We start from the raw sequence: 20,949 nt of genomic DNA, 5'->3' as shown, positions 1-20,949 counted from the left end.
TTTCTTTGAGGAAAAGATCATGATTATTAGAAAGCAAATTACGGACTCTTCTTTAAATATGCGTATTCCATCAAAGCTCAGTTGTCCTGAGTCTGCACAACACTGCCAGGACCTAGGATCAAGAGAGACACTCAAGTGTTTTAGTACTATATCTCTTGACACAATGATGAAAATAATCATGGCCTCTAATCCTTAAAGCTGCATACTGGACTCTATTCCAACTAAACTACTGAAAGAGCTGCTTCCTGTGCTTGGCCCTCCTATGTTGAACATAATAAACAGCTCTCTATCCACCGGATGTGTACCAAACTCACTAAAAGTGGCAGTAATAAAGCCACTCTTGAAAAAGCCAAACCTTGACCCAGAAAATATAAAAAACTATCGGCCTATATTGAATCTTCCATTCCTCTCAAAATTTTTAGAAAAGGCTGTTGCGCAACTCACTGCCTTCCTGAAGGCAAACAATGTAAACCAAATGCTTCAGTCTGGTTTTAGACCCCATCATAGCACTAAGACTGCACTTGTGAAGGTGGTAAATTACCTTTTAATGGCATCAGACCGAGGCTTTGTGTCTGTCCTCGTGCTCCTAGACCATAGTACTGCTTTTGTTACCATCCATCACCAAATTCTTTTGGAGAGATTGGAAACCCAAAATGGTCTACACGGACAAGTTCAGGCCTGGTTTAGATCTTATCTGTCGGAAAGAGATCAGTTTGTCTCTGTGAATGGTTTGTCCTCTGACAAATCAACTGTATATTCCGGTGTTCATCAAGGTTCCGTTTTAGGACCATTATTGTTTTCACTATAAATTTTACCTCTTGGGGATGTCATTCGAAAACATCACTGCTATGCGGATGACACACAGCTGTACATTTCAATGAAACATGGTGAAGCCCCAAAATTGCTCTCGCTAGAAGCCTGTGTTTCAGACATAAGGAATTGGATGGCTGCAAGCTTTCTACTTTTAAACTCGGACAAAACAGAGATGCTTGTTCTAGGTCCCAAGAAACAAAGACATCTCTGTTTAATCTGACAATTAATCTTAATGGTTGTACAGTCGTCTCAAATAAAACTGTGAAGGACCTCGGTGTTACTCTGGACCCTGATCTCTCTTTTGACGAAAATATCAAGACTGCTTCAAGGACAGCTTTTTTCCATCTACGTAACATTGCAAAAATCAGAAACTTTCTGTCCAAACATGATGCAGAAAAATTAATCCATGCTTTTGTTACTTCTAGGTTAGACTACTGCAATGCTCTACTTTCTGGCTACCCGGATAAAGCACTAAATAAACTTCAGTGCTAAATACGGCTGCTAGAATCCTGACTAGAACCCCAAAATTTGATCATTTTACTCCAGTTTTGCCTCCTTACACTGGCTTCCTGTCAAGGCATGGGCTGATTTCAAGGTTTTACTGCTAACCTACAAAGCATTACATGGGCTTGCTCCTACCTATCTCTCTGATTTGGTCCTGCCGTACATACCTACACGTACGCTATGGTCACAAGACGCAGGCCTCCAAATTGTCCCTAGAATTTCTGAGCAAACAGCTGGAGGCAGGGCTTTCTCCTATAGAGCTCCATTTTTATGGAATGGTCTGCCTACCCATGTGAGAGACGCAAACTCGGTCTCAACCTTGAAGTCTTTACTTTCTCTTCAGTGGGTCATATGATTGAGTGTAGTCCGGCCCAGGAGTGTGAAGGTGAACGGAAAGGCTCTGGAGCAACGAACCGCCCTTGCTGTGTCTGCTTGCCGGCTCCCCTCTTTCCACTGGGATTCTCTGCCTCTAACCCCATTACAGGGGCTGAGTCACTGGCTTACTGGTGCTCTTTCATGCCGTCCCTAGGAGGGGTGCGTCACTTGAGTGGGTTGAGTCACTGATGTGATCTTCCTGTCTGGGTTGGCGCCCACCCTTGGGTTGTGCCGTGGGGGAGATCTTTGTGGGCTGTACTCGGCCTTGTCTCAGGATGGTAAGTTGGTGGTTGAAGATATCCCTCTAGTGGTGTGGGGGCTGTGCTTTGGCAAAGTGGGTGGGGTTATATCCTTCCTGTTTGGCCCTATCTGGTGGTATCATCGGATGGGGCCACAGTGTCTCCTGACCTCTTCTGTCTCAGCCTCCAGTATTTATGCTGCACATAAACTGTGTCGGGGGGCTAGAGTCAGTTTGTTATATCTGGAGTACTTCTCCTGTCTTATCCGGTGTCCTGTGTGAATTTAAGTATGCTCTCTCTAATTCTCTCTTTCTCTCTTTATTTCTCTTTCTCGGAGGACCTGAGCCCTAGGACCATGTCTCAGGACTACCTGGCATGATGACTCCTTGCTGTCCCCAGTCCACCTGTCCGTACTGCTGCTCCAGTTTCAACTGTTCTGCCTGTGATTATTAGTATTTGACCATGTTGGTCATTTATGAACATTTGAACATCTTGGCCATGTTCTGTTATAATCTCCACCCGGCACAGCCAGAAGACTCATAGCCTGGTTCCTCTCTAGGTTTCTTCCTAGGTTTTGGCCTTTCTAGAGAGCTTTTCCTAGCCACCGTGCTTCTACACCTGCATTGCTTGCTGTTTGGGGTTTTAGGATGGGTTTCTGTACTGCACCTTGAGATATCAGCTGATGTACGAAGGGCTATATAAATACATTTGATTTGATTTGATTTGTGGAGACACTCAATCTTTGACTATTTGTTCTGAGTGAATCCTATTTCATTGCTGGTCATTTGGCTCTAAGAACTCAGAGAACCAACCACCAGTGAAACCTCAGCTGAAAACAATTGGTGTAAAGTGTTGAAGTCACTGTGGCCTACGGTGGATCAAAAGCCCAGTTTATTTAGGTTCAGCTTTGGTTTGCTTTGTTGGCTAATTCTTATAAATGTATCTGGAGTCAACAACAGTGCAAAACTATATTAAAACTAACATCTTATGACTAGGTCAACATTTTTATCTTCACAGTGAGGAGGAAAGTGTCAAGAATGTCAGTTTCTCTTTTAGGTTTTTTAAAGGCCCAGTGCAGTCAAAAATGAGATTTACCTGTGTTTTATATATATTTACACACTATACTGTTGGAATAATACTGTGAAATGGTTAACATTATGATAATGCCCTTTTAGTGTAAGAGCTGTTTGAAAGGACTACCTGAAATTTCAGCCTGTTTTGGTGGAATGGAGTTTTGTCCTGCCTGGTGACATCACCAGGTGGTAAATTAGCAAATAATAATAATTTATTCAAATTTATAGTGCTTTTATTACATAAAGAATCTCAAAGAGCTTTACAGCAACACAAAAAAGACAAGGCATTTAGAAAACAACAACATAATTCATGAGATGGAACGTCATGAGAGGGTCGTAAAGTTCATGGCTTGAGTGGTCATCGGAGGGAGTTGGCCAAAGGGGGAGATCTAGCAAAGATGGTCTCTGTAGCAAATCCAGGGGCAGGCAGGCAGCACTGTGTCATTAAACATAGACCAATAAGAAAGAGAGTTCCAAACCTCTCTGCCAACAACAGCTCGTTTTCAGTTTTCTTGCTGCTTGCTTGAGAAATTAATCTTTGCTATGAAGCCATTTTTGTTTCTTTTTGACCATTTTAATTGAAATCAATCAGTAAAGTACTTAATTGTTACCCCAAAATTATTTGATATTGAGATCAAACGGCTGCATTGGACCTTTGCACCAGTCTTCGCTTTGGCTCCCCCTCCTGTCCAGCTCAGGCATTCGGCGTCAACGGCCTTCTAGCTGCTGCCAAACCTGCTGCTGGCAAACGCCCTTCACTCATCAACCCCGGACTTGTCTAGTCATCATTTTTGTTTTTTTATTGAACCTTTATTTAACAAGACAAGTCAGTTAAGAACAAATTCTTATTTACAACGATGGCCTACCAAACGGCAAAAGGCCTTCTGCGGGGATGGGGGCCTGGGATAAAAAAATAAAAAAATAAATACAATATTAATATAGGACAAAACACACAGCACAACAAGAGAGACAACACAACACTACATAAAGAGAGACCTAAGACAACAACGTAGCAAGGCAGCACCACATGACAACACAGCATGGTAGCAACACAACATAACAACAAAATGGTAGCGACACAACATGGTAGTAGCACAAAACATGGTACAAACATTATTGGGCACAGACAACAGCACAAATGGCAAGAAGGCAGAGACAACAATACATCACTCAAAGCAGGCACAACTGTCAGTAAGAGTGTCCATGATTGAGTCTTTGAATAAAGAGATGGAGATAAAACTGTCCAGTTTGAGTGTTTGTTGCTGCACGTTCCAGTCGCTCGCTGTAGCGAACTGAAAAAACGTTTGTGTGTGCTTTGGGGACCATTAACTGAATGTGACTGGCAGAATGGGTGTGGAGGATGAGGGCTGCAGTAGATCTGAGATAGGGGGTAGTGAGGCCTAAGAGGGTTTTATAAATAAGCATCAACCAGTGGGTCTTCGACGGGTATACAGAGATGACCAGTTTGCAGAGGAGTATAGAGTGCAGTGCAGGTCTATAGGAGCATTGGTGGCAAATCTGATGGCCGAATGGTAAAGAACATCTCGCCTCTCATTACGCACACCTGGTTCCAATACCCAATCTATCACTGTATTTATACTCCCTCTGTCATTAGCCTTTGTCGGTCATTGTAAATATTGCTTGTTTTCCTGAGAGGAATCTCTCTTTCTATTTCCTGAGTACTTCATTATTTTGCACTTTGGGTTTTGTCCAGCTTTTATAATTATAGTGCTTTAATAACTCAGTATTTCTAAACCTGTGACTGCCTCCTGTCTACTCCTCTCTACACGTGTGATAGAATGACCGACTCAAGAGAACAGGACATCCCAACCTCTCCGCTATAGGAGCGGGACAACCATAGACGAGGTGCTCCGGACTGTACGCCAGCTGCAGGCTACACTACCACCTTCCCAGCTCCCGCGATCGTTCTAGCCACCCCACCACCATCTACATCACCCGGTCCGATCAGCAAAGTCCATGTGCCCCTCCCGGAGCGGTTTGACGGCACCCCAGATAACTGTAGGGTGTTTCTCCGACAGTTTGACCTCCACCTTGCCCTTCATGCCGGGACGGCCTCTGAGAGGGACAAGGTGGTCTTGGTGATCTCGTTGCTGACAGGCCGGGCTCTGGAGTGGGCGCACGCCGTCTGGGAGAGGGACGGTCTAAAAGTGCAGTCCTATAAGCGCTTCACCCAACTCTTCGGTGTCGTTTTCAACCACCCTTAGACTCTCCTGCACACCCCGTAGGTGTAGGTTTCCCCTGGTTACAATGGCATAGCCCCAGGATATCGTGGACAGAGACGAGGTTGTTGGGTTGGTCGCAGGAATGTTAGGCGAGGTGTCTATCTGTGCCACCTCCGTGGAAACGCCATACAAGTTCACCCACATCCCTATCCCGGAGGAATACCGGGACCTACAGGTGGCTTTTTCGCCCATGGGACTGCACTATCGACCTATTGCCCGATTCTACCCTCTCTTGCATGCAGAGACCAAAGCCATGGAGGTCTACATCCACGAGGCGTTGGCTCAAGGATTCCTCCATCCATACACCTCTCCAGCCTCCTCCAGCTCCTGTTTCTTGATGAAGAAGGATGGAGGTCTCCACCCCTATATCGATTACTTGACACTGAATAAGGCAACTGTTAAAATCAGTTATCCCCTGCCTCTCATACCACTGTGACCGAACAGATGCACGGTGCTCAATACTTAACCAAATTGGATTTACGCAGTGACTACAACATGGTGCTCATCAGAGAGGGGGATGAATGGAAGACGGCTTTTAGAGACATGTTGGGTCACTGTGTAGTGGTGTACATAGACAACATCTTGGTGTACTCCACTACACATAAGCGACATGTCTCATGTCAGGTTTTGGAGAGGTTGTTTTGGAGAGGCTGATAGGGCATCACCTATATGCCAAGGAAGTGCCTTCTCTTCCAGCAGGCGGTCTTCTTCCTTTGCTATCGGATATCCACCGCGGAAGTGGAGATGGAAGAGCAGAGGGTCAGTTCTGTATGGTCGTGGCCTGTTCCATCCAACATAAAAGCGTTGCAGCGCTTCCTAGGTTTGTCCAACGATTTCAGGCGCTTCATTAGGGGTTTCAGCACAGTGGTGGCCCCTCTCACCTCCCTCCTGAAGGGAGGTCCTAGACAGCTGCGCTGGACTGAGGAAGCCACCGAAGCCTTTCGCATGCTCAAGGAATGTTTTACGAACGCGACTGTTCAGGCTCATCCTCACCCATCTCTGCCTTTCATCGTGGAGGTGGACACCTCTGAGGTTGGAGTAGGGTATGTTCTCTCCCAACGCACTGGATCAATGCCTAAACTCCTTCCATGTGCCATCTCCTCATGGAAGCTGCCTACCGCAGAGTGGAATTATAACGTGGGGAATTATGAGTTGCTGGCTGTCAAGAAGGCGCTGAAAACATGGCGGCACTGGCTGGAGGGTGCTCAACACCCATTCCTTGTTTGGATGGACCACCGGAACCAAGAGCATATTCGAGCAGTGAAGAGGCTGAATCTGCGTCAGGCTAGGTGGGCCCTATTCTTCGGCAGGTTTGACTTCACCCTCTCCTACCAGCCGGGACCTAAGAAAGTCAAGGCCGATGCATTGTCCCGGGTGCATGACACAGGAGGATGGTGACACCCATTATTCCCCTGTCCCACATTGTGGCTCCTGTCATGTGGAATGGGGACGATGACATCCGTCAAGCGCTGCGACAGGAGCCCTCACCTGCCCACTGTCCCGAGGGGCGTACATACGTGCCATCTGATATGCGGGACTGTCTCCTTGCCTGGGCACACACACCACCTCTGTCGGGGAACTCGGGTATAGCCCGTACCATCGACTGTCTTTCAGCCAAGTACTGTTGGCTAACCTTGGCCCAGGACGTCCGGGTTTGCATCTCTTCCTGCTCCATCTGTGCACAGAGCAAGACACAGAGAAATCTCCCCCATAGCAAACTCCACCCACTGCTGGTTCTACAACAACCCTTGTCCCATCTCTCTGTGGACTTTGTCACAGTCCTTCCCCCCTCTATGGGGCACACAACCATCCTGGTCATTGTGGACCAGTTTTTCAATGGAACACAGCGCATACCCGTCTCCAGCGCATCGTCCTCCGGCAGAAAGTGCAAGCCGATTGTCACCGCAGTTTGGCCCCAGTCTTTCACCCCGGTGACAGGGTCTGGCTTTCTACGAAGGACCTGCCCCTCAACCTGCCCTGCCGGAAGCTGTGCACGCAGTTTGTGGTTTGTTTCAAAGTCCTGAGGAGACGTATAGATTACAGCTCCCTGTCAATTACCGTATCTCACTCTCATTTCATGAATTTCTCCACAGGCTGGTGGCAGCTGGTCCCTTGGCTAGTTCTGGACCTCACAACGCACCTCCCCCTCCCTTGGACATTGAGGATGCCCCGGCGTACTCCGTCCGCAGGCTGTTGGACTCACAGCATCGTGGGGAGTCTCTCCAGTACCTGGCCGACTGGGAAGGTATGGTCCCGAAGCGCGGTGTTGGGTTCCGACTCGGGACGTCCTGGACCTGGGGTGGGGGGGGATTCTGTCACACCAGCCTTTGGCTCCCCTTCATGTCCAGCTCATGTGTTCGGCATTGCCGGCCTTCTAGCTGCTGCTGAACTTGCTGCTGGCAAAGGCCCTTCACTCATCAACTCCGGACTTGTCTTGTCATCATCATTACACACACCTGGTTCTAATACCCAATCTATCACTGTGTTTATGCTCCCTCTTTCATTCGTCTTTGTCGGTCATTCTAAATATTGCTTGTTTTCCTGAGAGGAATCTCTCCTACTATTTCCTGAGTACTTTATTATTTTGCACTTTGGGTTTTGCCCAGCTTTTATAATTATAGTGCTTTAATAACTCAGTATTACTAAACCTGCAACTGCCTCCAGCCTGCTCCTCTCTACACGTGTGACATTAAGTAAATATTTGTCTTCTTTCATGTTATTCATTGCTCAAATCATGGAATGATATTCTTATTTGTCACGCAAATAATGCAATCTATAAACAACAAAACGTAACATTATTCTAAATGGACTTAAATATATATGTTTTGGAAAACATGAAAAGAGATTCTTAGAGAATGAGATGTAAAATTATTTGAAGAGTTACAGTGTATGAGACATAAAATGAGTGTTCCATGTAAAGTGCTCAATGTACTTACAACCAAAAGTAATGAAGGTGCTTCTGGAAACAATAGAAAATGGTAGATAGCACGTATACAAAGCTGACTAAACCTTTGACATCCCACATCATCCTACTACATCCAACATACACTGTAAAATCACTGTACATAATTCTACTTCAAGTGAAAGTGTTCTAGTTCTAATGTAAGCATTCCCGATCTAGTATGAACATTCTAGTTTTCGCATAGGCAGTCCAGGTCTATAGTTCTACCAGTCTAGAGAGAGTACATATTAGATCTCTCTCAGGATGTCATAGTAGCTCAGTCCTGTGAGATTATTTTACCAGCTGGGATCAGTGTCTGACAAAGTTCACAGATCACGTCTCTGCTCCCTACATCTATCTCCCTCTGTTGGAAGTCAGCAGTCAGGAGGCGTTTAACTGAGATATCTTAGCATGTACGGAATCCATATTAGGAACATTGTCATTTCTGGATTCCATACCAATGGAATAGTGTCCACTCTGTTGCTGATCACATCTCAACCAAAACATCTCCATGACTCATTTATATTGAGGGGTGCTTATCCTTCCTTAAATAATATAAAGCAAACAGTGATACACAACAGTGTAACAGTGCTCTATTCTTCTGTTTTTGCATTTATCAAGGGGTGAATATCAAAGAAGCCATGATATAACTCAAAAGTCGATTTCCCAAAATGGCACTTTCATGAATCTGTTATACTTTAATCACTCTGTACTAAGAACAACAGATTTAAATGGACAGTGAATAATAATTAGACTAAATCAAAATGTATTTAGACATCCTAGTTACTGGATTCTCTGTAAATTACATCACAATTAACTGCAGTTAAAAATAGCACAAATACGTAAGGGATAATCAATGAGGGGCTATGCATTCTGTAGAAAATAATGAACGATGTGGAAGGTGTTTTCCATGACGCGCGAGCGGAGGGATACTGACCTTCCAAAGAGATGCATTATTTTACAGAGAACGCTTAGAGACCCGAGTTGATTATCCATGTTATACCATGGTTAAAATTGAACACGTGTTCATTTGCCAGTAGATATGTGTTCAACATCCACTGACTTGCAAGTTTACTTGATAGCTACAGATTGCCGTGGTCAGGGGCGCAACAATACCAATACTGTTTTAAATTACATTTTTGCTTTCAAAAGCAACTCAAACAAAACATGTCAAAATGAGCTATAGACATTGAAATATACTGCACTGTGAAATAATGCATGCTCTAGAATGCCCTTCAAGCCAATCAGAAAGGAGTATTGGTATAAGAGTATATAGATGGTATAAGAGTATTTAGACTCTTATACCAATGCCATTGTATAAGAGTCTATATCTCAGTGCTTTGTCATTCCTTACAAAGCTTGAAAGTTGAACAAGTTGAACAACTTAAATAATTGAGGTGTTGTATCATTGACTAATTTAAACAAAATCAAATGAGAAAACAGTATTTTTTCATTGCCTGGTGCAATGTAAGCAATAGCATAGTCCTAAAAGTGCAAGCACCACCAATGTGACACTCAAGGCAGGCTCAATCAATCGCTCAAAGTATTTGAAAGAAAACAACACACTTGTCCCAGGTCTGTGTGTAGTCCTGTGAAACAATGCAGTATACTCGTGTACGTCTATATTAGCATCACGCTCAGTCACCCAGACGGGTTTATGCTAATCTAATCCAAGGTGGAGCAAAGGTCACAGGACTGATTTCTTCTTTTCAGCACCTTGCTCTTGGATTTCTTAGAACCGCTGAGTTTGAAGTGTTTAAGCAACACATCTGTTTGACAGAAAATTTGCACAGATTTGATACCAGCCAGAGAAGCAAACAAGGATCTGATGAAAGCACCTTTTGTATAGTCAGCATGCATTTTGAATTAGTCTAGCCATGAGATTGACTGGTACAATTGTATTATGTTAATTTGGGAGCATTTAAAGGTTCATTGTTGTAATTCACCGAAATTACGAAATGATATTGGTTTCCTTACCCTAAAGCAGTCTATGGACAAGGTATGATAGCAATCCATGCTTTGGGTTAGTTTCCCTTGCATTGTTTTCAAATGCTAACGTTTTAGCATTTGTGTCACAAATCCGATTCAAGTCTTAATTACCGATATCAGCATTTTTTGCGCAATAATGGTCATATAAATCTATAAGTGACTTTGTTGAGCTTCACAATCCATTTTAGATACGTTTGGATAATTTGGAAAAATTATAATATCAGTACAATGACTTGTATTGGATTTAAGCCACAAATGCTAAAACATTAGCATTTGGAAACAGTGCCAGTGAAACGAAACAAAACCATGGATTCATGTCATACAGTTTGGGATTCGAAAAACAACAAAGCGGCCGCTCCGCCAGGGATGGGGCTGGGTTAATGTAATCTATTTTGAAGCTATACATTGGGTGTAAAAAACAGACTGATCAGGTGAAACTACGATCCCTTATTGATGCAACCTGTTAAATCCACTTCAATCAGTGTAGATGAAGGGGAGCAGACAGGTTAAAGAAGGATTTTTAATCCTTGAGACAATTGAGACATAGAGTGTGTATGTGTGTCATTCAGAGGGTGAAAGGGCAAAACAAAATATTTAAGTGCCTTTGAATGGGGTATGGTAGTAGGTGCCAGGTGCACCGGGTTGAGTGTGTCAAGAACTGCAACGCTGGTGGGTTTTTCATGCTCAACAATTTCCTGTGTGTATCAAGAATGGTCCACACCCAAAGAACATTCAGCCAACTTGACAAAACTGTGGGAAGGATTGGAGTCTAAATGGGCCAGCAAAATGGGGTGCAACTCAATATTAGGAAGATGCTCCTAATGTTTTGTAGACTCAGTGTACATGGTTTGTTGACATTCTTTTTCAGAATAATGGATTAAAACACGTTTATATTTTGGGTTCTGATGGGGTAAGGCAGTTGTACTAAGCTCTTGAGGCGTTTGCAAGTTATATTTTTCAAGAATGAATGGCTGTTTATCACCCTTGTACCTATCACATACGGAAGCTTTAAGCTGTCTCATATTACATGCACACTTGTTTTTGAATGGCACAGAAATATTAGGAACACCATATTACAGTTTATTAACTGCTTATGAATCATTTTAAAACATTGATTATATGGTATCTTCATGCAGAGTGCAAAGCAATGCCCACAGATGGTTACCCTGTACACTATACAAGTGCCCATAGAGTACACAAGACAACAGGTAACTCATCTAAATCTCCTCTTTCGCCTTTCTTCTTCTTTCCCCTTTCAACCTCTCCTCTCCTCTTTCGTCACCTCTCCTCATCTCTCCATCTCTCCTCTCTTCACCATCTCTCTCCTCATCCATCCCACAATGCATCTCATATCTGTGTCAGATGGATACATGAAAAATGGAGCGGCTATGTCTAGAAAGCCTGTGACCTCCAAACGACGTCGACCTCTGAACAAGGAGAGGAGCAAAGGTGTTGATGGTGCAGGCCAACTCCTGTCGGACGTCCTCACGCAGGCTGCATCCATAGTGGTCGATGGGGGCCCTGTCGTTCCATCCTGCTCCGGCGGACAAGGTCCGGAACTCTAGCGCGAACTCCTATGCGCTCCTCATCCCCTGCCGCAAATGGAAGAGTCGTTCCGGCGTTGGACCACTTCGAGGAGTTCACCCGTCTTTGACCATCGCCCGAAGGTAGAGCGGCGGGTGAACTCCTCGAAGTGGTCCAACGCCGCATCTCCTTCTCCCCACACGGCGTTTGCCCACTCCAGAGCTCTCCCCGAGAGGCATGAGATGAGGGCGGATACTCTTTCCCTTCCTGAGGGAACTGAGTGAACGGTGGACAGGTATTGGTCCAGTTGTAAAAGGTACCCCTGGCACTGTGCGGCCGTCCCATCATACTCCCTGGGAAGGGAGAGACGCATCCCACTGGAGCTGGATCCAGATGGGACGGGTAGAGATAACCCCGGTTGCACTGGTTGAGGCACTGGAGAGACTTCCTGTCTCTCCCAGCGGTCCATGGTCTGGACAACGCGATCCATGGGTTCCTGGAAGCGCTCCTCGACTCCTCTGACCGGGGTACCTGCTCCTGCTGACTTCATGGTAGGTGTAAGATTCTGTCAGATGTTTGCGTACTGGTAGCGAAGTCAGGTGCAGGAGAGATTTCTGAACAGGCACACACTTTATTTAGGCAAATGTGCAAAACACGCAAAACAGTCACAAGAATTATGTTTAACAGTAAACATCTTTGTGAAAAAAAAGCACGGAAAAAACAAGCCAGTCTGGCGCGTCAACAATACACACGTAACATAAACAATCTTACACAAAAACATGATGGCGAACAGAGGAAAAAATACATGTAGATTGATTGGGGAATGAAAACCAGGTGTACAGGGAACAAGACAAAACAAATGGATATGTGAAATATGGAGCGGTGATGGATAGAAAGCCGGTAACGTCGACAGCCGAACGCTGCCCGAACAAGGAGTGGAGCCAACTTCGGTGGAAGTCGTGACAATCTGTGAACAGATAATAATATTAAACCGTTTCTCTGCGTATGTGTACATCAAACAATTAATCTATCCCATGCCTCTGGTCTCCACAGACCCTCCAGGGGTGGTTGGGAGGGAGGGATTCAGAAGGAGTTTTACAGGTCCTGGGCAATCAGACAGAGAGTGAATGTTCATGAAAAAGCAAACAGCCCACTGCAGTAGTTTGCGCTAGGAGCCATGTAAGAGCAATTGCTGTTACACTGTTGCTCAGCTCCACTTTGCTCTGCTCTGCTCTGCTCTCCCCCGCAAACAAGGAACACTCGGGGGGAAATAATTATCTGCCATATCCGGACTAAGGATCAAAGGCATATAGATGCAAATGGCACAATGTCCTTTTTTGGGGGAGTCTTGTTAATGTATTGCAAAATGATGATGTGTTACAGAGGAAGGGGTTTCCCTTCTTTATACAGAGGAAATTAAAACTTTTGATAAATGGTTTGGTATATTGAAATGAATAGTCTACTTGCAACATGTAAGAGCATATGTATTGTAAATGTATCCATAGCCCCTCATAACAAGTTAGCAAGCATACATTAGTCAGAATGAATGAGTTATGAGTTACTGTATCCACTGCAAATACACTGAGGGATTTAATCGGAGATTAGCAATGGCCTAATGGGTTAAGCTTTAGAAGCTCAGGTTTAAAACCCTACTTTCTGAGACATGAGGTCAAACTCAACTGAATACTGTACATTCAAATATTGTCCTGAGGGGAACTCTGGAATCCTGCTTGAAATAAACAACATTTCAAGAAGATGTTCAATGGACCAGAATCGCCTAATTTATATTGGCATTCATTTCTGAAACTGTGTCTGTGACATCAAAATAGACCATTTGCTTTTACAGGGACAGACTGAAATTGCTTAAAGTTATAAACTGAGGAATGTCAACAGCTCGACAATCATACTTTGAAAGACCAAACGTGGACAAGCATAACCTTTCTCAAAAGGGCAACGGCCCACAAAAATGGCTCTATCACCTTTCAGAAGACAATCTTGAAACAGAACATGACATTGTATGGAACTGGACTTGTTATACCCCAATCCCTTTTGAATTCCTGTGCATCTGATGTGACCAGGAAAAACTCTGGGCATTAGTTATATACAGTACCTAGCGCCTGTTAATTCCTGGTCAGGTCACATAAAATCTGTGAACTATTTTAGATTTTTAATCCTGAAAAGGTTTTTGACAGTTATGGTTTCTGGACATCGGTGGCGTACTGCAATTTCGCAGGGCCCCCGTGAGGTCTGACCCCCCCCAAAAAAAAAAAGGTTTTATAGCTAATCTCATGCTATTCTACATATTTTAACATGAGGTTGAGATCATTGTTAGTTTTAAAGCAAATGTCCTGTAATTCTACACATATCGCGATGGGGCAGAAAGGAAAAGGTGCAGTTTCATAGCTAATCTAATGGTATTCTACACATTTTGCCATGAGGCTGAGAATTGTTTTTGCCGTTTTACAGCTAATTTCCTGCAATTATTTTTTTTTTTGCCATGGCTTATGACGTGTTAATATCCTATCTAAACTCTCAACGTTCCAGAATGGGGTGAAAATGCCAGCCATATTGGTCTGGGAGTAATCCAAACCAGTCTAATGTGAATGAATGGCAGGAGAGGCATAATCCTGAGTTTACTTCCGCAGGAAAATCTGGATTATGCATCTACTGCCATTCATCCACCTTGCGAAGGCTGCAGGAGTGGGTGGTACGCCAGTGCTGGACATGTGTCACGTGTGCCAATTACAATTTGTAGTAAGTAGGATACATCTTCCATGAACCTGACAAAGTCCCAAAGTGATCAAAACATTAGAGCATAAAAACATCTATACAGGTGTCTGTGCAGGTATTTTACCTGTGTGCTAATGAAGATCTCATCCAACAACGTTTATCTACTAAGTGCTACGAAAAATACCAAATAATCATTTGCAGTTCGGTCTCTGCCGGAGAGAGAAACAATGATTTGGAACACAATGAGGGGTAGTAATACAACTGATACAATAACCCCACACAATGTGTACCAAATTAATCACACTTAGCCCTGGGCAGCCTCAGGAAAAATGATCTCATTTCAACAGGCGAGTCTGGGTTTGGTCTCTAATCATATCACAGACCAAACAACACAGAGGCTGCATCCCAAATGGCACTCTATTCACAACATAGTGCACTACTTTTCACCTGAGCCCATAGGGCTCTGGTCAAAGGCAATGAACTTTGTAGGGCATGGGGTGCCGTTTGGGATGCAACCCAAATATCGCCTCTGTTTATTCTGGACCATTCTGAAAATAAAAACAATTTAGCAGACATTCTTGAATTTGGAAGCACTGGTTAATCCAAGCTTTGTGATTCTTCAAAGTGAAAAAGAGAATGATGTTGACCTATTATTGTGTTTTTAATGCACTGGTATTAAATAAATAATTAAACATTATGCAAACAAGGTAAATAATATGCATACATACCCCACACAATTAACCCTGACTGCCTGGTTTCAAATCAGGACTTCATGCCTATCATACAGTGATAGAGACAATTATGCAGTAATCTACCAAACAACCAATAAAAAAATGTAACAAGTGAGAATGAAATCGTGTCTTTTAGATCTCTTACAGCTGGGGGACTTAGAGAATTGATATCCCTACTACAATGAGCATGAATACTTAAAAGATAAATACTAATGTGAGGGCTGGAAATTAAGAATCAATGAATAAATGTATCCACGTACATTATTCATACTGTGCATATTTCTCCATATGTTTTTACGTCACTTCTCAAGGCCATGAAACAGAATTTGTACATAACGCTGCAGTACATACTGTTGGGACCTGATTTGCCTATCCACTCTACTCTACCCAACATGGTAAAGAGTCAAATTCTAATTCAAATCTGAATATAAATGACACAAAACCAATCAAGATAGTGTGCAAACACACACTATGGAAGCCCACAGGGGTCAAATATAACCTTGTTAAATAACCCTTATTATGCGCTAATCTTTAACCTCTGACATCTAACGTGAAGCAACGTGATTGGGTAGGAGTTTACCTTATGGCTAGCACCCAGGCTAGAACAGCTAGCTAATCCGGTACAGTAGGTTACTCGCTAATCTTCCCCTAAAGTGGGGAATATAACTATTTTCATATGATGAAGGCAGATAGGTATTTTACTTGCCTGAGGGAATGTTACCTTCCCTGATTGCACCCCATCTCCCTATGTCCCAAATGCTTTATGCTCCTTTGACCACTGATCAATACCTGCAGATGCAGCTACTCCGACCGGGGTTTCTGCTTGAGTAGAGTAACAGTATACAGCAGGGGAATAACTCTCAAATAATGGCTGACTCACATCTTTCATGTCTATTCGCAAATGGACATACAGTTGAAGTCGGAAGTTTACATACACCTTAGCCAAATACATTTAAACTCAGTATTTCAAAATTCCTGACATTTAATCCTAGTAAAAAAATCCCTGTTTTAGGTCAGTTAGGATCACCAATTTATTTTAAGAACGTGAAATGTCAGAATAATAGTAGAGAGAATGATTTATTTCATCACATTCCCAGCGGGTCAGAAGATTACATACGCTCAATTAGTATTTGGTAGCACTGCCTTTAAATTGTTTAACTTGGGTCAAACATTTCAGGTAGCCTTCCACAAGCTTCCCACAATAAGTTGGGTGAATTTTGAACCATTACTCCTGACAGAGGTGGTGTAACCGAGTCAGGTTTGCAAGCCTCCTTGCTCGCACATGCTTTTTCAGTTCTGCCCACAAATATTCTATAGGTTTGAAGTCAGGGCTTTGTGATGGCCACTCCAATACCTTGACTTTGTTGTCCTTAAGCCATTTTGCCACTTTGGAATTATGTTTTGGGTCATTGTCCATTTGGAAGATCCATTTGCAACCAAGCTTTAACTTCCTGACTGATATCTTGAGATGTTACTTCAATATATCCACATAATTTTCCTCCTCATGATGCCATCTATTTTGTGAAGTGCACCGTGCAGCAAAGCAACCCCACAACATGATGCTGCCACCCCCGTGCTTCACGGTTGGGAAGGTGTTCTTTGGCTTGCAAGCCTCCCCCTTTTCCCTCCAAACATAACGATGGTCATTATGGCCAAACAGTTCTATTTTTGCTTCATCAGACCAGAGGAAATTTCTCCAAAAAGTACGATATTTGTCCCCATGTGCAGTTGCAAACTGTAGTCTGGCATTTTTATGGCAGTTTTGGAGCAGTGGCTTCTTCCTTGCTGAGCAGCCTTTCAGGTTATGTCGATATAGGGCTAATTTTACTGGGGATATAGATACTTTTGTACCTGTTTTCTCCAGCATCTTCACAGGGTCCTTTGCTGTTGTTCTGGGATTGATTTGCACTTTTCGCACCAACGTAAATTCATCTCTCGGTGACAGAACACGTCTCCTTCCTGAGCGGTATGACGGCTGCGTGGTCCCATGGTGATTATACTTGCTATTGTTTGTACAGAGGAACGTGGTACCTTCAGGCGTTTAGAAATTGCTCCCAAGGATGAACCAGACTTGTGGAGGTCTACATTTTTTTCTGAGGTCATTGCTGATTTCTTTTGATTTTCCCATGAGTTTTAAGGTAGGCCTTGAAATACTTCCACAGATACACCTCCAATTGTCTCATATTATGTCAATTAGCCTAACAGAAGCTTCTAAGACATAATTTTCTGGAATTTTACAGGCTGTTTAAAGGCACAGTCAACTCAGTGTATGTACATTTCTGACCCAATGGAATTGTGATACAGTGAATTATATGTGAATATATGAATTAATCTGTCTGTAAACAATTGTTGGTCAAATGACTTGTGTCATGCACAAAGTTGATGTCCTAACCGACTTGCCAAAACTATAGTTTGTTAACAAGACATTTGTGGAGTGGTTGAAAAACAAGTTTTAATGACTTCAACCTAAGTGCATGTACACTTCTGACTTCAACTGTATTATTCTAGATATGGACTATCCTGCTAGCATACAGTCACTGCTCTGTATGTCCCGTCCTTTCCACCTTCCTCACCCTGCTTGCTCTTTCCGCCCGCTTCTGGTGAGTTTTCCACTTTAGTCTGGCTTTAATTCCAGTTTGTCTACAAATCAATAATTTATAGGTTGGATTCAAGTCTCCATCTCAACCAGAAAGTCTAAATTAAAGAATAGGACTAAATCAATTCAATCTTTATTTAAAGTGCAATTCATTTGATTTAGTCAAATTCTTTAACTTAGATTTTTGGTTGAGATGGAGACGTGATCCTAAATATCTATTATTAATTTATTAACCAATTAGTTGGTTAAATCACGAAAAAGACAGGAACCTTCCAGCTAGCCATGATTGGCTGAGATAATGAATGGTCTGGACATGCCGAGAGATGAGTTCGGAATGTTCTTCCATGTAACACCTTCTGTTAATAACATGAGCTGCTCGGTATGTGTAGATAATCCTTTCTATTGCAGCTTTTTTGAAAGATATCATGAAGAGCTGCAAAAGCGTTTCTCCGGATTACATCTTCAAACTAAAGGCAGTCAGGGCATCCACGACAGAGAGTGAGACAGACTTTTGGAGTGACTTGACACAACGGGCCAAGCAATCTGCCCAAACAAAACGGAAACAACAAAGGACGTCTTATTTAATGAAAGGGTTTGCACTCTGCCGTGAAGCGCTCATCCATGTATACGGATAGGTGTCTAGCTACATTTTCAGTTTTTATACATTTCTAATTTTGTCAGAAGGCTATGACAATCGATTTGTATTGCTAGTACTCTGTGGATTGGGATTTTGCTTTGTTGTTTAAACAAAAGACTCCAAGTTAAAGCATACTGTTAGCTAGCTAACATTTTCTGGCTGGCTCATTAGCTAACATTATATGTATGATCTATGTAGTAATATTTTTTGTATCTCAGAAATCCATTTGCATTGCTAGTTATAGCCTAATGTTAGCTAGCTAACTAACATTGAGCCTAGCTGGGTAGCTTTAGCTAGCTATTGCAATTGGTTTGTATTGCTAGTACTCCATGGGTTGGGATTATGGTTAATTAGCTACATGTCTAAACAAAATACTCTACTTCTCCAGATGAGTACATGACCCGTCAAGTTAGCCAGGTGTGTCTGGCGGTGATTACGGCCATCTATTGTATAATAATGCTAAAACATTTTATCTGGAATCTGTCTTTCAGCATCAGGAGAACACACCTGACTCTCCTCCACCAGTCATACAAGGAGAAGGGTCAAATGCCTCCATTCAGGTTACACCTGTATCTGTCTTTCAGCATCAGTAGAACACGTCTGTCTCTCCTCCAACAGTCATACAAGGAGAAGGGTCAAATGCCTCCATTCAGGTTACACCTGAATCTGTCTTTCAGCATCAGTAGAACACGCCTGACTCTCCTCCACCAGTCATACAAGGAGAAGGGTCAAATGCCTCCATTCAGGTTACACCTGAATCTGTCTTTCAGCATCAGTAGAACACGCCTGTCTCTCCTCCACCAGTCATACAAGGAGAAGGGTCAAATGCCTCCATTCAGGTTACACCTGTATCTGTCTTTCAGCATCAGTAGAACACACCTGACTCTCCTCCACCAGTCATACAAGGAGAAGGGTCTAATGCCTCCATTCAGGTTACACCTGTATCTGTCTTTCAGCATCAGTAGAACACGTCTGTCTCTCCTCCAACAGTCATACAAGGAGAAGGGTCAAATGCCTCCATTCAGGTTACACCTGAATCTGTCTTTCAGCATCAGTAGAACACGCCTGACTCTCCTCCACCAGTCATACAAGGAGAAGGGTCAAATGCCTCCATTCAGGTTACACCTGAATCTGTCTTTCAGCATCAGTAGAACACGCCTGTCTCTCCTCCACCAGTCATACAAGGAGAAGGGTCAAATGCCTCCATTCAGGTTACACCTGTATCTGTCTTTCAGCATCAGTAGAACACACCTGACTCTCCTCCACCAGTCATACAAGGAGAAGGGTCTAATGCCTCCATTCAGGTTACACCTGAATCTGTCTTTCAGCATCAGTAGAACACGCCTGACTCTCCTCCACCAGTCATACAAGGAGAAGGGTCTAATGCCTCCATTCAGGTTACACCTGAATCTGTCTTTCAGCATCAGTAGAACACGCCTGACTCTCCTCCACCAGTCATACAAGGAGAAGGGTCTAATGCCTCCATTCAGGTTACACCTGTATCTGTCTTTCAGCATCAGTAGAACACGCCTGACTCTCCTCCATCAGTCATACAAGGAGAAGGGTCAAATGCCTCCATTCAGGTTACACCTGAATCTGTCTTTCAGCATCAGTAGAACACGCCTGACTCTCCTCCACCAGTCATACAAGGAGAAGGGTCAAATGCCTACATTCAGGTTACACCTGAATCTGTCTTTCAGCATCAGTAGAACACACCTGTCTCTCCTCCACCAGTCATACAAGGAGAAGGGTCTAATGCCTCCATTCAGGTTACACCTGAATCTGTCTTTCAGCATCAGTAGAACACGTCTGTCTCTCCTCCACCAGTCATACAAGGAGAAGGGTCTAATGCCTCCATTCAGGTTACACCTGAATCTGTCTTTCAGCATCAGTAAAACACACCTGACTCTCCTCCACCAGTCATACAAGGAGAAGGGTCTAATGCCTCCATTCAGGTTACACCTGTATCTGTCTTTCAGCATCAGTAGAACACGTCTGTCTCTCCTCCACCAGTCATACAAGGAGAAGGGTCAAATGCCTCCATTCAGGTTACACCTGAATCTGTCTTTCAGCATCAGTAGAACACGCCTGACTCTCCTCCACCAGTCATACAAGGAGAAGGGTCTAATGCCTCCATTCCTGTTTCACCTGAATCTGTCTTTCAGCATCAGTAGAACACGCCTGACTCTCCTCCACCAGTCATACAAGGAGAAGGGTCTAATGCCTCCATTCAGGTTACACCTGTATCTGTCTTTCAGCATCAGTAGAACACGCCTGACTCTCCTCCACCAGTCATACAAGGAGAAGGGTCTAATGCCTCCATTCAGGTTACACCTGTATCTGTCTTTCAGCATCAGTAGAACACGTCTGTCTCTCCTCCACCAGTCATACAAGGAGAAGGGTCTAATGCCTCCATTCAGGTTACACCTGAATCTGTCTTTCAGCATCAGTAGAACACACCTGACTCTCCTCCACCAGTCATACAAGGAGAAGGGTCTAATGCCTCCATTCAGGTTACACCTGAATCTGTCTTTCAGCATCAGTAGAACACGCC

The sequence above is a fragment of the Oncorhynchus masou genome, chromosome 10 (genome assembly GCF_036934945.1).
Source record: "Oncorhynchus masou masou isolate Uvic2021 chromosome 10, UVic_Omas_1.1, whole genome shotgun sequence".
NCBI classification, from domain to species: Eukaryota; Metazoa; Chordata; class Actinopteri; order Salmoniformes; family Salmonidae; genus Oncorhynchus; species Oncorhynchus masou.
This window is presented reverse-complemented; position numbering follows the sequence as displayed.